Source organism: Dipodomys merriami, unplaced genomic scaffold, assembly GCF_024711535.1.
Source record: "Dipodomys merriami isolate MVZ:Mamm:240054 unplaced genomic scaffold, mDipMer1.0.p SCAF_211, whole genome shotgun sequence".
Classification (NCBI taxonomy): Eukaryota; Metazoa; Chordata; class Mammalia; order Rodentia; family Heteromyidae; genus Dipodomys; species Dipodomys merriami.
In genome coordinates, this window is record NW_027203505.1 from 1,144,199 (window position 1) to 1,162,846 (window position 18,648).

The window sequence follows — 18,648 nt, forward strand, 5'->3', positions numbered from 1 at the left end:
TTGCCTCCTTGAAGTCAAGAAATTCAAGTCTGTTCCTTAGGCCTGAAATCGATACTCTGCACTAAATAAAATCCTATTCATGTACATTTTAAATATATGATTTATATTTACAGACATATGTATGTACATATTGAGTTCAGTATATTTATTCATTTTATTTTTTGTTTTGTTCATGTATTGACTGTTTATTTTATTGTCTATTATGGCACATAGAACATTGATTACATTGATTACATATGATATAGGTGTACATATGTATTCTGCTTCATATCTGACACCCAGTACTTTTACAGAAAAGGAAAACATGTGTCAGCATCAGCTTTTTACTCCATGATTCATTGTTTGGGAGTTCTGGCATCTGATCTTATGGCCTACAGGGACAAATTCATGAATGGGTCAGTGTCAGCATGCCATCCTGGGGCAAATTGAGCTGACAGGAAGTTCCCAGTGCCTGAGATCGAGCCCCAGTGGTTGACAAAATAAGAACAGATTGACACTCAGATGGTTGTACGCTAATAAATATATATCTTTATAGAGTGCCAGAGATGTCTATCCATTATTCAGTTATATAGACTACATTCCTACCATTCTTGGGTATTATTATGCCTCCATGTAATTAATGTTATTGTTTTTATCCTCAATGAGATGTACAAGTCGTTATGTTGAAAACTAATTTTACAACTTTGGTGTGGGGTTGGGGTGAGGAAGGGGGATTGGGGAGGATTGGGTTGGGAGGCGAGGGAAGGATGAGAATGGATGGGAAGGGGAAACAAAAGAGGAAGCTACAATGTCTGATAAGAAATGTACTCATTATCTTGCCCATGTTATTGTAAACAGTGACATTTATAACATTCCATCGTTATTCTTATAGATTGAAATGAGTCACTTAGGATCTCCCATCATCCAGAAGTGACATGACTGGGATTCGACTCTAGTCCTTTATTGCCCTGCAGGACTATGGCCAATAGCCCAATAGCCCAACAGCCTTCAGCAATGCAACGTGAAGTACCCTTTGGAGCTGTGTCATTCAGACCCAGGTGGTCATGGTGCAAAATCTAAAAAGGCCATCCCACCACTTATTTTCTTTGCATTCCCCCTCTTGCAAGGCCTGGAAGTCTAGGATCCCAGGATCGTCTGTGGTTCCAGTGGCTGCACCCCAGCCTAGGGTGATGGAAGCTGAGGCAGAGTTGCCATGACCTGAGTTCAAGACATTGCTTGGCAAAACAAAAATTTCCCTGGCTTGCAATTGGTGCCGTTTTATCTGCCAGGCTTTGGATTTGAAATTAGGGTCTGGGTAACTCTGCAGCACTGTGGATGAAAGGGAAGCTCAACATGCTTGAGGACAAGAAAGTCAGGCCTACTCCCTAGGCCTGAATTCATGCCCCAGCCCAGGGAAACACACTATTTATATACATTGTAAAGATAGGATTTGAACCTACGTATTGATGTTCAGTCCATATCCTGTTTGTTGTGGTTATTTATTGTATTTCTGTTTTATTCATTTATTTACCACTTATTTTATTGACTGTGATAACACACATTCCATTTATTATATTGATGACATCCTATCACATATATCTAGATTTGTAGATATGTTCTCTTTCATGTCTTCCACCCAGGTGTTACACTCCACTTCTTACTCCACGATCAAAATGTTGGCAGTGTTGGGACCTGAGCTCAGGGCCTAGCAGACCCAATTCATGAGTGGGTGTGTCAACACGGCAACCGCTAGCCTAGGAAGCTGCCAGGCAGTTCCCAGACCCTGAGATCGAGCCACAGGGGTGGACAAAATAGCCATACATGGATAAGCAGTTGGTAGTATACCAATAAATATATGTTTGTATAGAGTGCCAGAGATATCTGCCTAGGATTCAAGTATATCAACTAGGTTCCTACCAACTCTTAGTTAGTTATTATGCCACCATTGAAGGAATAAGATTCTTTTCATGCTTAATAGACTATTCATTAAGATCAATCAGCATCCTAGGATCATTGTATCTAATTTTAGACTAGACTGATTGATGCACTCAGAAACTTCTCATTCAATCATGAGTTTGCTCACATTCCATCGGTATTTTGATGCATAAGAACGAGTGTATTGGGAATTCCACATATTAGTATGTGTCAGGACCAGGGCCTACATTGCTGCATGGGCTATGGCTTCCCTGATAGCCTGCTATCTTTCATCAATGCAAGGTGAAGTACTCTTTGTAAGCATGTCATTAAGACCCAGGATGGTCACCTTGGAAAAGGAACAAAATGTAAAAATCTATCCCGCAGCTTTCCTCTCTCTCTCTCTCTCTTACTCTGTGTGTGTGTGTGTGTGTGTGTGTGTGTGTGTGCACGCACACACACACACACGCGAGTGTGGTTTCCTACAAGACTTTAGGGCCTAGTATCCCAGGATCGGCTATGGGCCCATTGCAGCCCACCACCCTGAGGTGATTGAAGCTGAGGCAGAGTTACCACAAACTGAGTTCAAATCCTTTCCTTGGCAATAATAATGATAATGATAATAATAATTATAATGCAACCTGGCTCAGAACTCGCACCATTTTTCTGCCACAGCTGGGATCCCAACTCAGGTCTGGGTAAATCTATAACACTGTGGGGGAAAGGGAAGCTCACCATCCTTGAAGACTACAATATCAGGCCAGGTCACAGGTCCTGAATTGAGGCCCCAGCACTGGAAAAAATAATGTACCCACCTATTTTACACATAGGATCTCTATTTACATATATGTGTGGAATGCATCATGAGTTCAGTGTAGTTACTCTTTTTATTGTGTGTCTTAGTCATGGATGCATTTGTGTTTTATTGAGTATGATGACAGACATAACTGTGCCAACATGGATAACAACCTATTCCTATGATTATAGAGTTGACTATATAGAATTCTCCATCCTCCCTGAGACCCAGGACTTTCACAGGACAGGAAAACAGATGGATTGATGGGCTTCTCACATTAGGATTCATCTTTTGGCAGTACTGGGATTTGAACTCAGAGCTTAGCAGGCCCAATTGGCGAAAGGGTCTAGGTGAGGATACCAGCCTGTGAGCAACTAAGGATCTAGGGGGTTCCCGAGACCTGAGATTGAGCCCCGGGGTTGGGGTGGGGCACAATATTCATCCATTCATAAGCTGAAGCTAGTATGCTAATAAATACCTATTTGGATAGAGTAGGAGATGTGGCTAGCTGTGTTGGAATCCCATATACCATGTTGTCAGGTCTTCGTTCATCCCACAAAAGACAGACAGTGTCCTAGGAAAGGTAAGTGCGGCCACTCACCCGTTCCCCAGCCTCCCTCATCCCGGGAGACAATCAGACACATCAGGGAGTCAACTCAAGCAGGAAAGCTCCTTTATTAACACAGAGCAAGCCATTTTTAAATCAAAAAAGAGTGAGTGGCATGGGAGGGGAGGAAGAGGAACCAATCAGTGTCAAGGTCACACCCTATCATGCACCTAAGCGTCCCCGGTCTGGTTACATACTGTAAAGCAAATCAGGCTCTGCCCACTCAACTCCTATCAGCACCATCTTTGCTGTCCATGTGCTCTATAGATTCCCTCTTTTTTGTTTTAATGGCAGACGCACCTCCAAGTTAGTTATCTTTTTCCCTCCTCTGTAAAGGTTATTTTAAAAGGATTCCATTGGTAAGGATAGCATTGGCCATGCAGGGGGTTTGAGGCAAGTCTGGGTGGTGAGATTTGCCAGACAAGGATAGGGAGGACCCTTGTACATGATCCAAGAGCCCATCCCAGTTACCTTACATCCCAACCTAGCAAAATAATAATCATCAGTCACACCACAGTTAGAAATGTCCGAAGCAGTTCAATTAATTCCTGGGCATATATAAAAGTCAGTATCTCATAAGGTCATTCTCTTCAGAACCTGGGAGTAGCCTGGGTATTGGGAGTTCCACACATGCGGCATGGTGCATCCTCGTGGGCCCGCACACTCAGGCCATTCTACTATAATCCAGAAAAACAAGGAAAATTTAAAACAAACTGCAGACATAGCAAAGCAATTCTGGGCACTTGGTGTCTTTTAAGTAAGCAAGTTCCTTGTACGTGCCTTTAAGCGAGCACAGGGGTCAAGATGACTTTGAGCTTCACTTTAAGCTCCAAATGGCTCCCAACATCTCCCCTGTCTTTGTTTAAAGAAGTGAACCCGCCTGTCTTAGGTTGGGTGGATCGCCTTGTCTGCCTGATCCATCATCGGCAACTTCTTCAGAGCAAAGCTGAAGGCCCTGTCTTAGGTTGACCAGACTGATACCCCCTCTTACCCATCTCTGGCTGCGATTCCTCTTGGGGAAATTTATTCACTTGGATCTTGATCTTATGTAACTGGCTGGCTAAGCTCATAAGGGTTTTGCAGTGCACATATAATGCAAGTAAGGCATAGAAAAACCATCAGCAAAAGCATTTCCATGCCAAGCAATGTCATTACCAGTCCTTTAACATTTGTCAAGGATGGAATAGCAGTCTATGCCACTTCAGAGTCCAGAGGTGGGGCTTGTTCTAATCCAGCTATTTGGCTCTAGGGTTGAAAAAGATCTAAACTGGAAGCATAACAAAAGGTGGTTGTTTAACAATAAGTATGAATTCAATATTGCCGCTATATAAATAATTACTAAAAGAACAATTAGAGCAGGTGACATTAAAATAATTAGCTCCAACAGAAATATTAAATGGTCTATACATAATGACATAGGGTGGTGATCAAAATGAATGTCAGGCCACCAGGTCAAAGGGACAACTTCTCTTGTGGTGCTATTGATGATTTCTGCATTGCCAGCACTGATCACTGCCAAGGTCACTCGTCGAAGTTGATGCAGGTTCCATAGGGCCATTGTCAGGACTGGGAGGGTCAGGACAGCCAACAGCTGGAATATCACCATCTGCAATTGTTAGAGAACACAAGAGCTTCTTAAGGGTTGGTTGCCCTTGGGGATGGTTAATAATTATCTTTCGGCTTTTCTCTTTTAAACACAAGCCTAGGCCACCATAGCCGTTTTTCTTCCTTGTTGGTTAGCTTATCCTTGGGCATCCTCCTGTATAGAGGAGATTGGTAAAAACTTAAGATTCCTGGCAGGAATCCAAATGGGGGCTGTCTCCCCTATGGGAAAAACGCATCCAAATCCCCTGCCCATGGAAACTAGGGGGTCAGGTCCTCTTCATTGTTGTGTCAGGGGTCCTTCCACCTGACTTTTATTTGGGGATTAAGGAATAGTTGTCCCCAGTGCTTCTGAAATCTGGATTCAGTTGCCCCTTTTGAAAAATTTAAAATGTTAATGGTAAACAAAGCTATCTGTAACTGTATATGGGGACTAACTCCCCTTTTTTTGTTTTATAGGCTATCAGAATACAAACTAAAGTGTTTTTGAAGGGTAATAATTACGGCCAGCACTTCTTTATATTGTGCTGAACCTTGACAAGGTGGGAATCTTTGTTGTCTGGCTCCTCAAAGGCTGCATACGCAGAGCCTGCTTTACCTCCATCAGTAAAAACATGGAGGGCGCCAGGAATAGGCATAGCAGAAAATAGAGATGGCATTTTGAGGGGAAGTCGCCATAACATGACAGTCTATTTGAATGGCCCATAATGGCAGTCAATTTGGCCTAGAAACCCCTCTAAGAAGAGAGCAAGATGAGCATTGGCTCGGGAGAGCCATTCGGGTCCTTCCCTTGATGATAGCATCTGCAAGTTAGTCTGCTTGAGAATACACACAAGTGTGCCCCCCAGGGGAGTGTGAACCCACTCTAATGGCTCCCCATTTTGAGTGAAAACTGCAAAAATCAATGTAACACCTGCAAACAACCAAAGGGAAATGGGTTCAAGAATAGAATACCTCTTTAGGGAAACTTCATCCAGGGCTTTTTTTGCCATAGGGCAAACATATTGCCCTATGGCTGTCTGTAATTGTAATAACTTCTTGGGGCATCCTGTATTTTAGTAGGGCAAATAAGGGCACAAAACTATCTTTAGGGACAGAAACCCATAGCAACAGACAATTGATTTCCCCTAAAAGACTCTGAAGTTTGGTTAAGGTGTGTTCCAGGGATTCCTAGGAGGGTTTATATGACCAAGGTTTATCTGTTCCTCCACCAGAAGGAGGAGTGCTACAAGTTTAGGTTTGGTCAATGGCCACTGCTCAACCCAGATAGGGCTTACCATCTAAATATCCAGCAAAGGCTTAAGGGGGCTGGCCTGAGCCAAGTTAAGGTGGGACCTGAGCACCTTAAAAGGAGGTACCTTTTGAATTTTATTGAGGGCTATGGTAACACCACTCTTTTTTAATATGGCAAGGACCTGGGCCAGAAGGCCCTCCAGGCAGCTCAGGTCTTGGTGCGCCAGAATTATGTCATCCATGTAGGCATAGGCAAGGGAGGTATTTGAAGCCAGCAGAGGCCGTAAAAGTGTGGCCAAGTATTGTTGGCAAAAGACCGGACTATTGGCCATGCCCTGTGGCAGCACCGTCCATTCAAACCACTGATCAGGCTGGGAAAAATTTAGAGAAGGGATGGAGAAAGCAAACTTCTCACAGTCATCTGGATGCAAGGGGATAGAAAAAAAAATCTTTAATATCAGTCACAACCAAGGTATATTCTGAAGGTATAGCAAGAGTCCAGGACATGCCTCTCAAGGGTGTTCCTACTAGTTCCATCCTTTCATTTACTCACATAGATCTTGGAGCATAAGCCAAGCCTTGGAGGCTTTTTGAATAACAAATAAGGGTCTGTTCCAGGGATTCATAGGAGGGTTTATATGCCCAAGGTTTATCTGTTCCTCCACCAGAAGGTGGAGTGCTACAAGTTTAGGTTTGGTCAATGGCCACTGCTCCACCCAGATAGGGCTTACCATCTAAATCAATCTTGTATCCACAATCCGTTTTCCAATGGTATCAATTTTTGCCCCTCGGGCAGGGTGTAGTGGGCAATTCCCTCCCCCCCCCGCAGTTTGGCGGGGGGATTGTTGTAAGCAGTACTTCTTAAAGTGCTCCTCTTGCAAATCCCTCTCCCTGATGATCTTGGGGTTCCTTGGCCCTGGGCTGCCAGCGCCTGGTTAATAGCCTCAGTCATTTCAGATGTCTGAGCCTGTAAAGCTAAAGCTAGTGATTGGGACTGGTGTTGTTGCATTCCCACGTCCTGCGAGGCCACCACCCATCTGCTCAGTGAATGCTCTCTCAATCCTGCACAGGCCATGCAGTGGTTTGCATTCATCCCTTCCCAGACCAGTAGCTTTACAAACTGATCTCGGAGGTTCCCTGCTGGCAGCTTGTGGTGAATGCTTCGTTGAACTCAGTCTACAAACTCAGCTAGAGGCTCACCAGGTTTTTGCCTCACTCCTGATATGGGGGACTCAGTAGGCCCATCATCCAGTTTGTACCACGCGGCAAGTCCTGCTTGCCTCACCTGGTCACCATACGGGCCAGGTATTGCTGCCTGTTGGACGCTAGTGGAGTAGACTTCCCCATCCCTGTTAACATGGCATAAATAATAGGTATCATAGGTTGAGCCTGCCAATTATTTTCTACTCGCCCTCTGCATTCCTCCTTAAAGAAAGCACATATTTAATAAACTGAGAACTGGTGAGGATGGCTTTAGCCACATCCAGCCAGGCTTTAGGGACACCTGGGTGATTAGCAATGTCCTGTAATAAGCTCTGGGCCTAAGGAGAGTTTGGGCCAACCTCTGCCACCACGTTGCAGAGCTCTTTAAGATCCTTAGCTTCCCATGGATACCATTCCAAGGGCCTGTTCGCTCCTGGTGCCAGATTGACTGGATACGCTTGGGGAAGCAAATCCTGTCGCCTAGGGTCCATACTCTCAGGTGGCCCTTCCCTTCCAGGGTAGGCCTCCCAGTAGGTTACTTCCCCAGCCCTTCACCCCTCCATGGATGGTTCATAGGGGTCTACGTCTTGCAGGTATCTCAGATCATGTAGGGTTCCGTACCTCCCCTCCAATCGGGAGAATAAGGAGGGGACCTTTGACCATCAGGGGCATCTGAATCAGAGGGAGTAACTTTCACCCTCGTTTTGAATTCCATGGTGCATGTTTCAGTGTGTTCTAGGTCAAATTTGACCCATTCATTTTCCTTCTCACTTCCCAAGTCCTCCTTTACTCCTTCTAGGCCTAATGTTGCCTCCTGCTCCTTCTTCTGTGAGATAGCATTACCTATACTAAGGGTATCACTTACCCTGACAGACTACTTAGCCTCTGCCGGTATTTTTTCCTTTCATGCCCCATGTTGGGAGCCAGATGTTGGGTCTTCGTCCATCCCACGAAAGATGGACAGGGTCCAAGGAAAGGTAAGCCCGTTCCCCAGCCTCCCTCAGCCCGGGAGACAATCAGACGCAGCGGGGAGTCAACTCAAGCAGGAAAACTCATTTATTAATATAGGAGCAAGCCGTTTTTAAAGCAAAAAAAGAGTGGGTGACATGGGAGGGGAGAAAGAGGAGCCAATCACTGTCAAGGTCACACCCTATCATGCACCTAATTTTCCAAGGTCTGGTTATGCACTGAACATAAAGCAAATCGGGCTCTGCCCACTCAACTCCCTATCAGCACCATCTTTGTGCTCTACACCATGTGAGTATTGATTCTTGGATCTTTCCCATTTCCCCCAATTCCTCAATGGGATTCTTATTGTCACACTTCATGAACTCTTAATTAAAATTATTGTGACATACATCATGCCTATCATTTCCTATGAGAATCATGCATGAACTTAACTCTTCCCTAGGCCTGAATTCAAGCACCTCATAACATTTATAGACATGTTAAATATATGATTTATACTTACATCTATATATTCAGTCTATATTGTGTTTGTAGGAGTGATTCATTATGTTTTATTATTGATTTATTGATTTAGCATTTATTTTACGGACCCATAACATTTATTACATTTATTCCAATCTATTCCATAGCATGTAACTTTGCAGACATATTATGAACTTGCACAGAGATATCACATTTGAAATCTTACACCAGGAAGAAATTTTTGGCAATGATGGGACCTGATCTGAAAGCCTGAGAGGCCCAATTCTTGAATGGGTGAGTGTCAGCACCACAGCCTCTAGCCCATTCAGCTGCCAAGTCGATCCCAAAACCTGGGATCAATCCCCTGTTTGGCCCAAATCGCAGTAACTTTCTATGACAATAGTGGTACATAAATAAATATAAATTTAGATATTTAGGTACTGCCAGAGGTGTCTATCTAGTATTCAATGACATATACTACATTGCTAACAATTCTCATGTATTTAGTGAGGATTCCATTTAATCAATAATAATTTTAATGCATAATAAACTACGAATTAAAATCAATCTGTGTCCTGTGATTATTGGGTCTAATTTTATGCTAGACTCATTTTGAAGGACTACTCATCCAACCATGACATTGTTCACATTTCTCTGGTATTCCTATGGACAGGCAATAGTTTCTTAGGCTCGCTAGCCCCTTTTAAGTGGCATGATCTGGATTCGAACTCAGGGCCTAGCGTCCAGGTTGGCCTATGGTTTCACTGACAGCCCGCCAGCCTTCAGCAATGCCAGGTGACCTACAGGTTGCAGCCATGTCATTCAGACCCAGGATGGTCACCGTGTAAGAAAGAAAAATAGAAACTGCTGATCTTCTGCGGTTTGTGGCTTTTTTTGGTGGTGTTTTCATTTTGTTTTCCTGTTAGTCACCGAGGCCTAGGACCCAGAATGGGCTATGGGTCCAGAGGCTGCACCATCCCAGCCTAGGGTGATAGAAACTGAGGCAGAATTGCCACGACCTGAGTTAAAGCCCCGTGCATGGCAAAAACTAAATAAATTAATAATATTACTGAAGCTCCCTGACTTGGATTTTGTGCCATTTTGTTGTTTGCCAGGCAGGGATGCATCTTGGGATCTGGGTAACTGTGATGCACTGATGGGGATAGAGGAAAAGAAAGCTCTCCTCGCTTGAAGACAAGCAATTCAGGCCTGTTTCCTAGGACTGAATTCAAGCCCCAGTCCTGGAGAACATAACACTTATAGTCATGTTTATTATATGAATAATACTTACATCCATATATTCAGTTTATATCGTGTTTGTTGGAATGATTCATTATATTTTATTATTTATTTACTTACCATTTATTTATGGACTGACTGTGAGTGCACCTATAACATTTATTACATTCATTCAAATCTATTACATAGTATGGAGCTTTGCAGACATATTATATATATCATACTTGACACCCAGCACTTGCACAGAAAAGGAAAACAGGTATCACACTTGGAATCTTTCTCCAGGACGACATTTTTAGCAATGCTGGGGCCTGAACTGAGGAACTAGGAGGCACAATTCATGATTGGGTGAATGGCAGCATGGCAGCCTCTAGCACATTCAGATGCCAGGTGGATCCCAGGACCTGGGATCGAGACTCAGTTTTGACCAAAATAGCAATACTTTTCTATGCAGATGGTGGTATAAAAATAAATATATATTTAGAAATTTAGATACTTCCAATGATGTCTATCTAGTAGTATTCAATGACATACACTACCTTCCTAGTGATTCACAGGTATGTAGTGAGAATTCTATTTAATCAATATTCTTTTAGGGGCTGGGAAAGTGGCTCACTGGGAGAGTGCTTGTCTTGCATGCATGAGCCCTGGGTTCTATTCCTCAGCACCACAGGATCGGAAAAAGCCGGAAATGGTGCTGTGTTTCAAATGGTACAGCACTAGCTCTGAGCTGAAAAGCTGAGGGAGAGTTCCCATGACCAGATTTCAGGCCCCACTACTGACAACACACACACACACATACACACACACACACACACACACACACACACACACACACACACACGTATTCTTTTAATGCATAAGAAACTGTGAATTAAATTCAATCTACATCTTGTGAATACTGGGTTTAATTTTATTTTAGCCTGATTGACAAACTACTCATCCAACTATGACATTGATGACATTCCTCTGGTGTTCCTATAAACAGGCAATAGTTTATTAGGCTCTCCAGCCCTTTCTAAGTGCCATGACTGGGATTCAAACGCCTAGGTGTCCAGATTGGCCTATGGGTTCGCTGCCAGCCTGCCAGCCTTCAGCAATGCCAGGTGACCTACAGGTTGTAGCTGTGTAATTTGGACCCGTGATGGTCACCATGCAAGGAAGGAAAACCAAGAAACCACCAACTGTCTGCAATTCGGGGCTATTTTTCAGTGCTGTTTTCAATTTGTTTTCCTGTCAGCCCCTAAAGCCTCGGATCCCAGGATGGGCTGTGGGCCCAGAAGTTTCACCATCCCAGCTTAGAGTGATGGAGGCTGAAGCAGAGTTGCTAGGACCTAAGTTCAAGCCCTGTGCCTGGCAAAATAAATGAATAAATAAATAAAATAAAATAAAATTTTAATAAAGTATATAAAAATAAAATAATTTTTTAAAAAATTTAAAAATATTAAAAATACTAATGGAGATCCCTGGATTGGAATTTGTGTCCGTTTTTTTCTGCTAGACCTGGGATTTGAACTCAGAGTCTACGAATCTCTAATGCACTGTGGAGAATGGGGAAACTCACCCTCTTTGAATATAAGCAATTCAGGCCTGTTCCCTAGACCTGAATTCAATCCCCAGCCCTGTTAAGTAATATTCATCCACACTTGAAAAAAATGATTAATATCTACATACTTATGTTCACTGCATATTGCTTTGAGGGTATTTATTTTTTGTATTATTCATTCATTATATTTATTGACTATTACTACATTTATAACACGTATTAAATTTATTACATATTATGAGAACTATACAGAGTTGCATATGTTTTATATATCTTACTTCAGACCCAGGACATTCACCGACATTCTATATTAGATGATCCCATGCTTAGAAAAACAGAAAGAATACACCAACCAAAGTCTAATTTATCCCTAGCACCCCAGTGGCTCACATCTGTAATCCTAGCTACTCAGGAGGCTGAGAAATGGACAATGAAATTTCAAAGCCAATGAAGGCAGAAAAGCCTGAGAGAAATCATCTCCAATTAACTGGCAAAAACCCTGGCTACAGGTATGGCTGAAGTGGTAGAAAATCAGCTATGAACAACCAAGCCAAGAAAGAGCAAGCTGAGTTCAAGTTCATGGAGCAGGAGAGGGGGAAAAAAGGGAGATAAATCCTCCAAAAACAGAGAACAAAACAACAATAGAAAAATCCCACATAATTTATGGTACCAACCAAACTGGAAAAAAGTAATGAAGCTTGTGCAGTTGCATAACTTTAAATGAGCACATATGCTCTTAGGTACACTTCAAAGCTACATTTTTAATAACATATGTATATATATATTAATAACAGATATATATAAATAAACTTTAAATAAACTAAAAACCAGCCAATGAATAAATACTTCTGAATTAGTGCCTTAACATGGCATTATAAATAATTTATACTAAAAGTATATTCCAGGTTTCTTTTCTCAGAATCAATCTTTAAGAAGTTTGTTCACGTGCCTGACACCGGTGGCTCATGCTTATAATCCTAGCTAATCAGGAGGCTGAGATTTGAGGATGGCGGTTCAAAGCCAGCCTGGACAGGAAAGTCCGTGAGACTTTTATCTCCAATAAACCACTAGAAAACCAGATGTAGCATTATGACTCAAGCAGTAGATTGCTCACATTGAGCTGAAGAGTGCAGGGATAACCCCTGAGTTCAGGCCCACGAGCAAAAAAAATTTTGTTCATATAGATCATAAAATTCTAACACTTTGAGCTTTAGGAAACATTTATGCCAGAGTCTTATGCTCTTTAAACAAATACTCCGCTACTGATTACATCCAACTACCAATGTTTTTGTTTTTCATTTTACAATCTAGTTTATTCCCAAAATGTTTACAAGTACCTGCTGTCCTCACAAAAGTTAGTTTTTATTCAGAAACCCAACTTTTTGTGCTATGACTCCCCTAGTGTATTTCGTTGTAGGCACTGAGGCAAACTAATATGACACAAATGTAGAGAGTTTATAATAATAGAAATAACTCTAAATATAAATAAAATCAACTGTCCCAACCTTCTAGGGAGAAATAGTGTTCTTATTTTCATGTTAACTCTTCATGGAAGATGGTCAAAATAGAAACACCAATGTGCTATGCTGAAATGTAAAAGTTTAAACCCCTTTTTTGAAAAACTCTAGTGTTATAAAATCAAAATGTATCAAATAAAGGCGAAGTGAACTTAAAAAATATTTAAAATGCGAATGAAGCTCCCTTGCTTGGAATGTGTGGCATTTTTTTTGTCTGCAAGGCCTGGGATTTGAACACGGGGTCTGGGTAACTCTGTTGCATTCTGCGGGAAGGGGAAGCTCATCGTGCTTGAAGACCAGAAAATCAGGCCTGTTCCATAGGCCTGAATTCACGGCCTATCCCGGGAAAGCATACTCCTTATATACATTTTAAAGATAGAATTGAACTTCCATACAGATGTCAGATTATATTATGTTTGGGGTGGTTATTCATTGAATTTTTTTGGTTTATTCATTTATTTACCGTTTATTTTATTGACTGTGATTACACCTAACAATGTATTATATTGTTTGCATGCTATCACATAGCATCTAGATTTGTAGATGTCTTGTCAATCGTGCCTGACACCCAGGACTCTCCCGGAAAAGGAAATCAGATTGGCTTCTTAATCCAAGATTAAATTTTTGGCAGTGCTAGGATCTGAACTCAGGGACATGCTGTCCCAATTCATGAATGGGTGCATGTGAGCACGGCAGCCTCTAGCCAATGAAGCTGTCAAGTGGATCCCAGGTGATGAGATCTTGGCCCAGGATTGTACAAAACAGCTATACATGGATAGGCAGACAGTGGTATACAAATAAATATATATTGGTAAAAAGAGCCATAGCCACCTATCTATGATTGAATGACATATACCAAGTTTCTACTAACTCTTAGGTATTTATTATACCACAATTAAGGGAATAGTATTGTTTTCATGATTAATAAAGTATTAATTGAGATCGATCAGTGTCCTAGGATTATTGCATCCTATTTTAGACTCGAGCGATGCACAAACTTCTCTTTCAATCGGTATTCCTATGAATAGGAATGAGTCTCTTGTGATCTCCTGCCATTGGTAGGTGCCATGACCAGGATTTGAAGCCAGGGCCTATGTTGACAGGTTGTCCTATGGTTTCCTTGATAGCACGCCAGCCTTCAGATATGGCAGGTCAGATCCATTTTGCAGCCATCTGATTCAGACCCAGGATGGTCACTGTGCAAAGAGAAAAACATAAAATCCCTAGCCCTCTGCATCTCCCCACTTTTCGTTCTATCCCACTTTTTTTTTCCTCATGCAAGCCCTCTGGGCCTAGGATTCCAGTATTGGGTCCTGAGCAGCACCTAGTCTAGGGTGATCGAAGCTGAGGCAGAGTTGCCAAGACCTCAGTTCAAGCCCCATGGTTGGCCAAAAAAAAAAAAAAGAAAAGAAAAGAAAAAAATTAATTAATTAATTAACTAACTAAATTAAAAAAAATAAAGCTCCCTGATTTGGAATTTCTGTCAGTTTTCTTTCCTAGCCTGGGATTTGACCTCAGGATCTTGGTAAATCTGTAGCAATGTGAGGGAAAGTGCAGATTTGCCACTACTGGAGTTCAAACCACATGCCAAGCCAAAACTAAAAATAAGTCACTCAGCTTGGCAGGGGGAGTAGTTTTGGAGATGGGAGGGAAGGGATGGTAGGGGGAAAACAAAGGAGGAGGCAACAATTCTCAATAGGAAATATACTCATAACCTTCTTCAAGTAACTGTGACCCCTCCGTACCACATTTTTACAATAAAAAACATACAAAAAAAGAAACAATGTAGTGTTCAGAGAAGCACTTTGGGAATAAGGGAAGGACGTCTGAATAGCTGTGCAACATTCTACACTGCTTTTTTTAATGTTCAGTATGTAACTGAATAAACATACCTGCTTTCATTAAAAAATTAAGTCACTATCTTGGAACTGGGCCAATATTTTTACCATTGGTAGGATTTGATCTCACCGTCCAAGTAACTCTTTTGTACCATGGGTGAAGGCGAAGCTTACTGTCGTTGATGAAATGAAATTCAGGCTAGAGTTCCCATGGCCTGAATGGAGGCCCTGCAATGGAAAAGATATTTCTATACATGTGATATATACTTACATAATTATGTTTATTACATATTATGATTTTTATTATTGATTTTGTATTTATTTATTTTTTATTTGATTCATTCGTTTATTGTGTATTTTATTTAGTGTTATCATACACATATTTATTACATTTTGCACATCTATTATAAAATTATACACAATAATTTAGGACATTGACTCATTTTTCATTAAAACTTTTTGTGTTGAAACATGATACATAATTAAATGGAGGCATTTGTAAGAGTCTTCACATGTTTAGAGTCTCTCTCAAGTATGAACTTTGTCTTATTTATCTTTGAACACCTTCCTATAGGGATTTCTTTAATGATTTATACTCAGAAGCCTTTTTTTTAGGACAGGCAAGTTGTGGGATAAGATTGTAAGGGTGAGCCTAGAAATGTGGCTTAGTAGTAAAGAGCTGGCTCAACATGCATGAATACCAGGGTTTGAATATTCAGTGCCACATACTCAGAAAAAGCCAGAAGCAGTGGAGTGGCTCAAATGGTAGAGTGCTAGCCTTGAAAAAAATAAGCCCCAGGACTGTCAAAAACAATTGGCCAGATGCAGGTGGCTCACACCTGGAACCCAGCTTCTCAGGATGCTGAGATTTGAAGACCACAGTTCAAAGACAGCCTAGGCAAGGAAAAACTGTTAGACTCTTATGTTCAATGTACCACCAAAAAAAAACCTCTAGTGGCGCCGTGGCTCAAGTGGTAGAGTGTTCGCCTTGAGCTGAATTGTTCAGGGACAGGGCCCGGCTTGATACAAGACACACAACTGGAAAAAAGTAAAGGTTAATCAAAGTACTTTTCCTTTCTGCTAATTAGGAGAAGATTCCCTGGAAAATAAACGCTGATGTAAACCAGAATTGGAGTCAGAGCTTAAGGTTGAAGTGTAGCAGATCCACTTGCCGAGCCTCTCAGCCTCTAGCATTATAACCTTGTGTGCTAAAAGGATCTGAATGGTTCAATGTTGAAAGGCTTAATATGCTCCCCAAGCCATTTGTGATAAGCAGTTGACTTGTATTGTCAATGTCATTACAGTCCTGAACCTAGCAGAACACCTGAAGCTCACAACCATGAACCTAGCTAAGGAGGCTGAGGTCTCAGGATCACAGGGTGAAGCCAACCAGGACAGGAAAGTCTATGACACTCTGACTTCCACTTCTGAAAAGTCAGATGTTCAACAGCTTCTTGTGTTTCCCTTGGTGATGAGAAGTTATTTGAACTCTAAATGTTATTAGAATTCTTGTGCTATAGAAGAAGGAAAGAAACATCATTGACCCATCCAAGGTTCAAATGAAGTTCTAAGGATTCAAGCCCTAGCCCTGTTAGCAGGAAGAACTCCAGTGTAACACTGTATTTGAAGGACAGAAAACAGTATCAAAAGCCAGGCTAGGTGGAGAGACCTAGGCTTGTAGGATTAGGAGGCAGAAGGTACACACTCAACAGGGAAGTGAGCTGCAAACCACTTCATTCATTCATTCCAGGCACACCCAGAAATGAGGGGAAAGCTGAAACATTTGTTAGTGTTACACCATGGTCAGGCTTTCTCAGCCTCTTCAAACAATGAATAACCTTCCTCCTTTAGGTGAAGGGAGCCTCAGGCTGTCTTCAGGTTACCAATCGAGAGTCAGTTTAGTGAGGGAGAGGGCAGGAACAGAGTAGAAAAATCCTGCTCTCTTGTCTTAGGGAGTGGATTTTTGACTCTACATCTGTCAGATTTGAAGGCCCTTCTTCTACCTCTGCCAGTCCATTCTCCTTCCTTCATTCTCCACATCATTGGTGCAAATCTCCAGTCCAAGGACAGGCAGGGCCATTTCTCTTCTGTTTCCAAGCACCTGAGTTAGAACCTGGCTTTGCCTTCTTGGCTCTGGGGCTTTCATCTGCCTGAGAAGTGGGAAAGAGACAGTCTTCCTGCTCTGTGGTTGTGTGAAGGCAATGCTGGTGGCCTGGCACACTGCAGAAGGCCTCATGACTGGGAATTGTTCCCTTCTTTCCTCCTGACATCCAAGACCAGATTCATGTACCATTTTTCTATCTGTTTACCTATCTGTTTATCTGTCTATCTGTCTATCTATCTATCTATCTATCTATCTATCTATCTATCTATCTATCTATCTATCTATCTCTCTATCTATCTATCTATCTATCTATCTATCTATCTATCTATCTATCTATCTATCTATCTATCTATCTATCTATCTATCTTTCTTTCTATCTATCTATCTATCTATCTATCTATCTATCTATCTATCTATCTATCTATCTATCTATCTATCTATCTATCTATCTATCTATCTATCTATCTATCTATCTATCTACCTACCTATCTATCTATCTATCTATCTATCTATCTATCTATCTATCTATCTATCTATCTATCTATCTATCTATCTATCTATCTATCTATCTATCTATCTATCTATCTATCTATCTATCTATCTATCTATCTATCTATCTTTCTATCTACCTACCTACCTACCTACCTACCTACCTTCCTACCTACCTAGATATCTCTTTGACATTTCTTGGGTTGAACTCAAAGCCAGGGCACTGTCTCTAACACTCTACGACTTGAGCCACAACACCATTTCTGTCTTTTTCTCTGTATATACTACTGAAGAATACAACCCAGGGCTTCTTGCATGCTAAGCAAGCACTCTCTCAATAAGCCACATTCCCTGCCCCCTCATCTTCTTTTCTTAATGGTAGTTTTTACATACGTATGCTACAGTTTGTGTCCCCAAGTATAATTTTATGAATACCGGTTATTTCTATAAACCCTGATCTTCTCTTTCCCTGACTTATTTGTGACCGTTCCTGGATTGGCCTCATAGTAAAATGTAACTATAGGCTGCTGAGAGCTGCAATGTGCATCATCTTAGGACACAGGCCTGGAACCCTGGAAGAGTAAAGTGATGGGACTGAAATAAAGAGAATGATGCAGTATGCATAACAAGCATATCTGAAAAATAAATCAGTATATGAAAGCAGAAGCTTTGCATATGGTCTGTTTGCACTCAGGGAAGTAACATACACAAGTAAGTAAGTAGGGCACTGATACATAAACTTGGCCTTCTCTTTTTGAATTTTATTTTTTGGACATCTCAGGGCTTTAACTCAGGTTGCGATGTGTTCCTCAGTTGTTTTGCTCAAGGCTGAGCTTCTACTATTGCCATAGTTCCACTTCCAGACATCTGGACGTTAATTGGACATAAGCAACTCCCAGACTTTCCTGCCTGGTCTGGCCTGTACCTCCTGCTAGGCTTTCTCTCCCAAAATTGGAGCTCTAACCTCTAGGCCACTGGTCCCTTTCTGGTTTTCTGGTGGTTTATTGGCAATAAGAATCTCACAGACTTCCTGCTTGGGCTGGATTTGGAAGGCGATCTCCTGAAGAGGCTTCAAACAGCTTTCCTCAGGGATTTGCCAAGGAGCCGCTCCACACAAACCTTTAATCTAAATCTCAAGAGGTAATAAAGA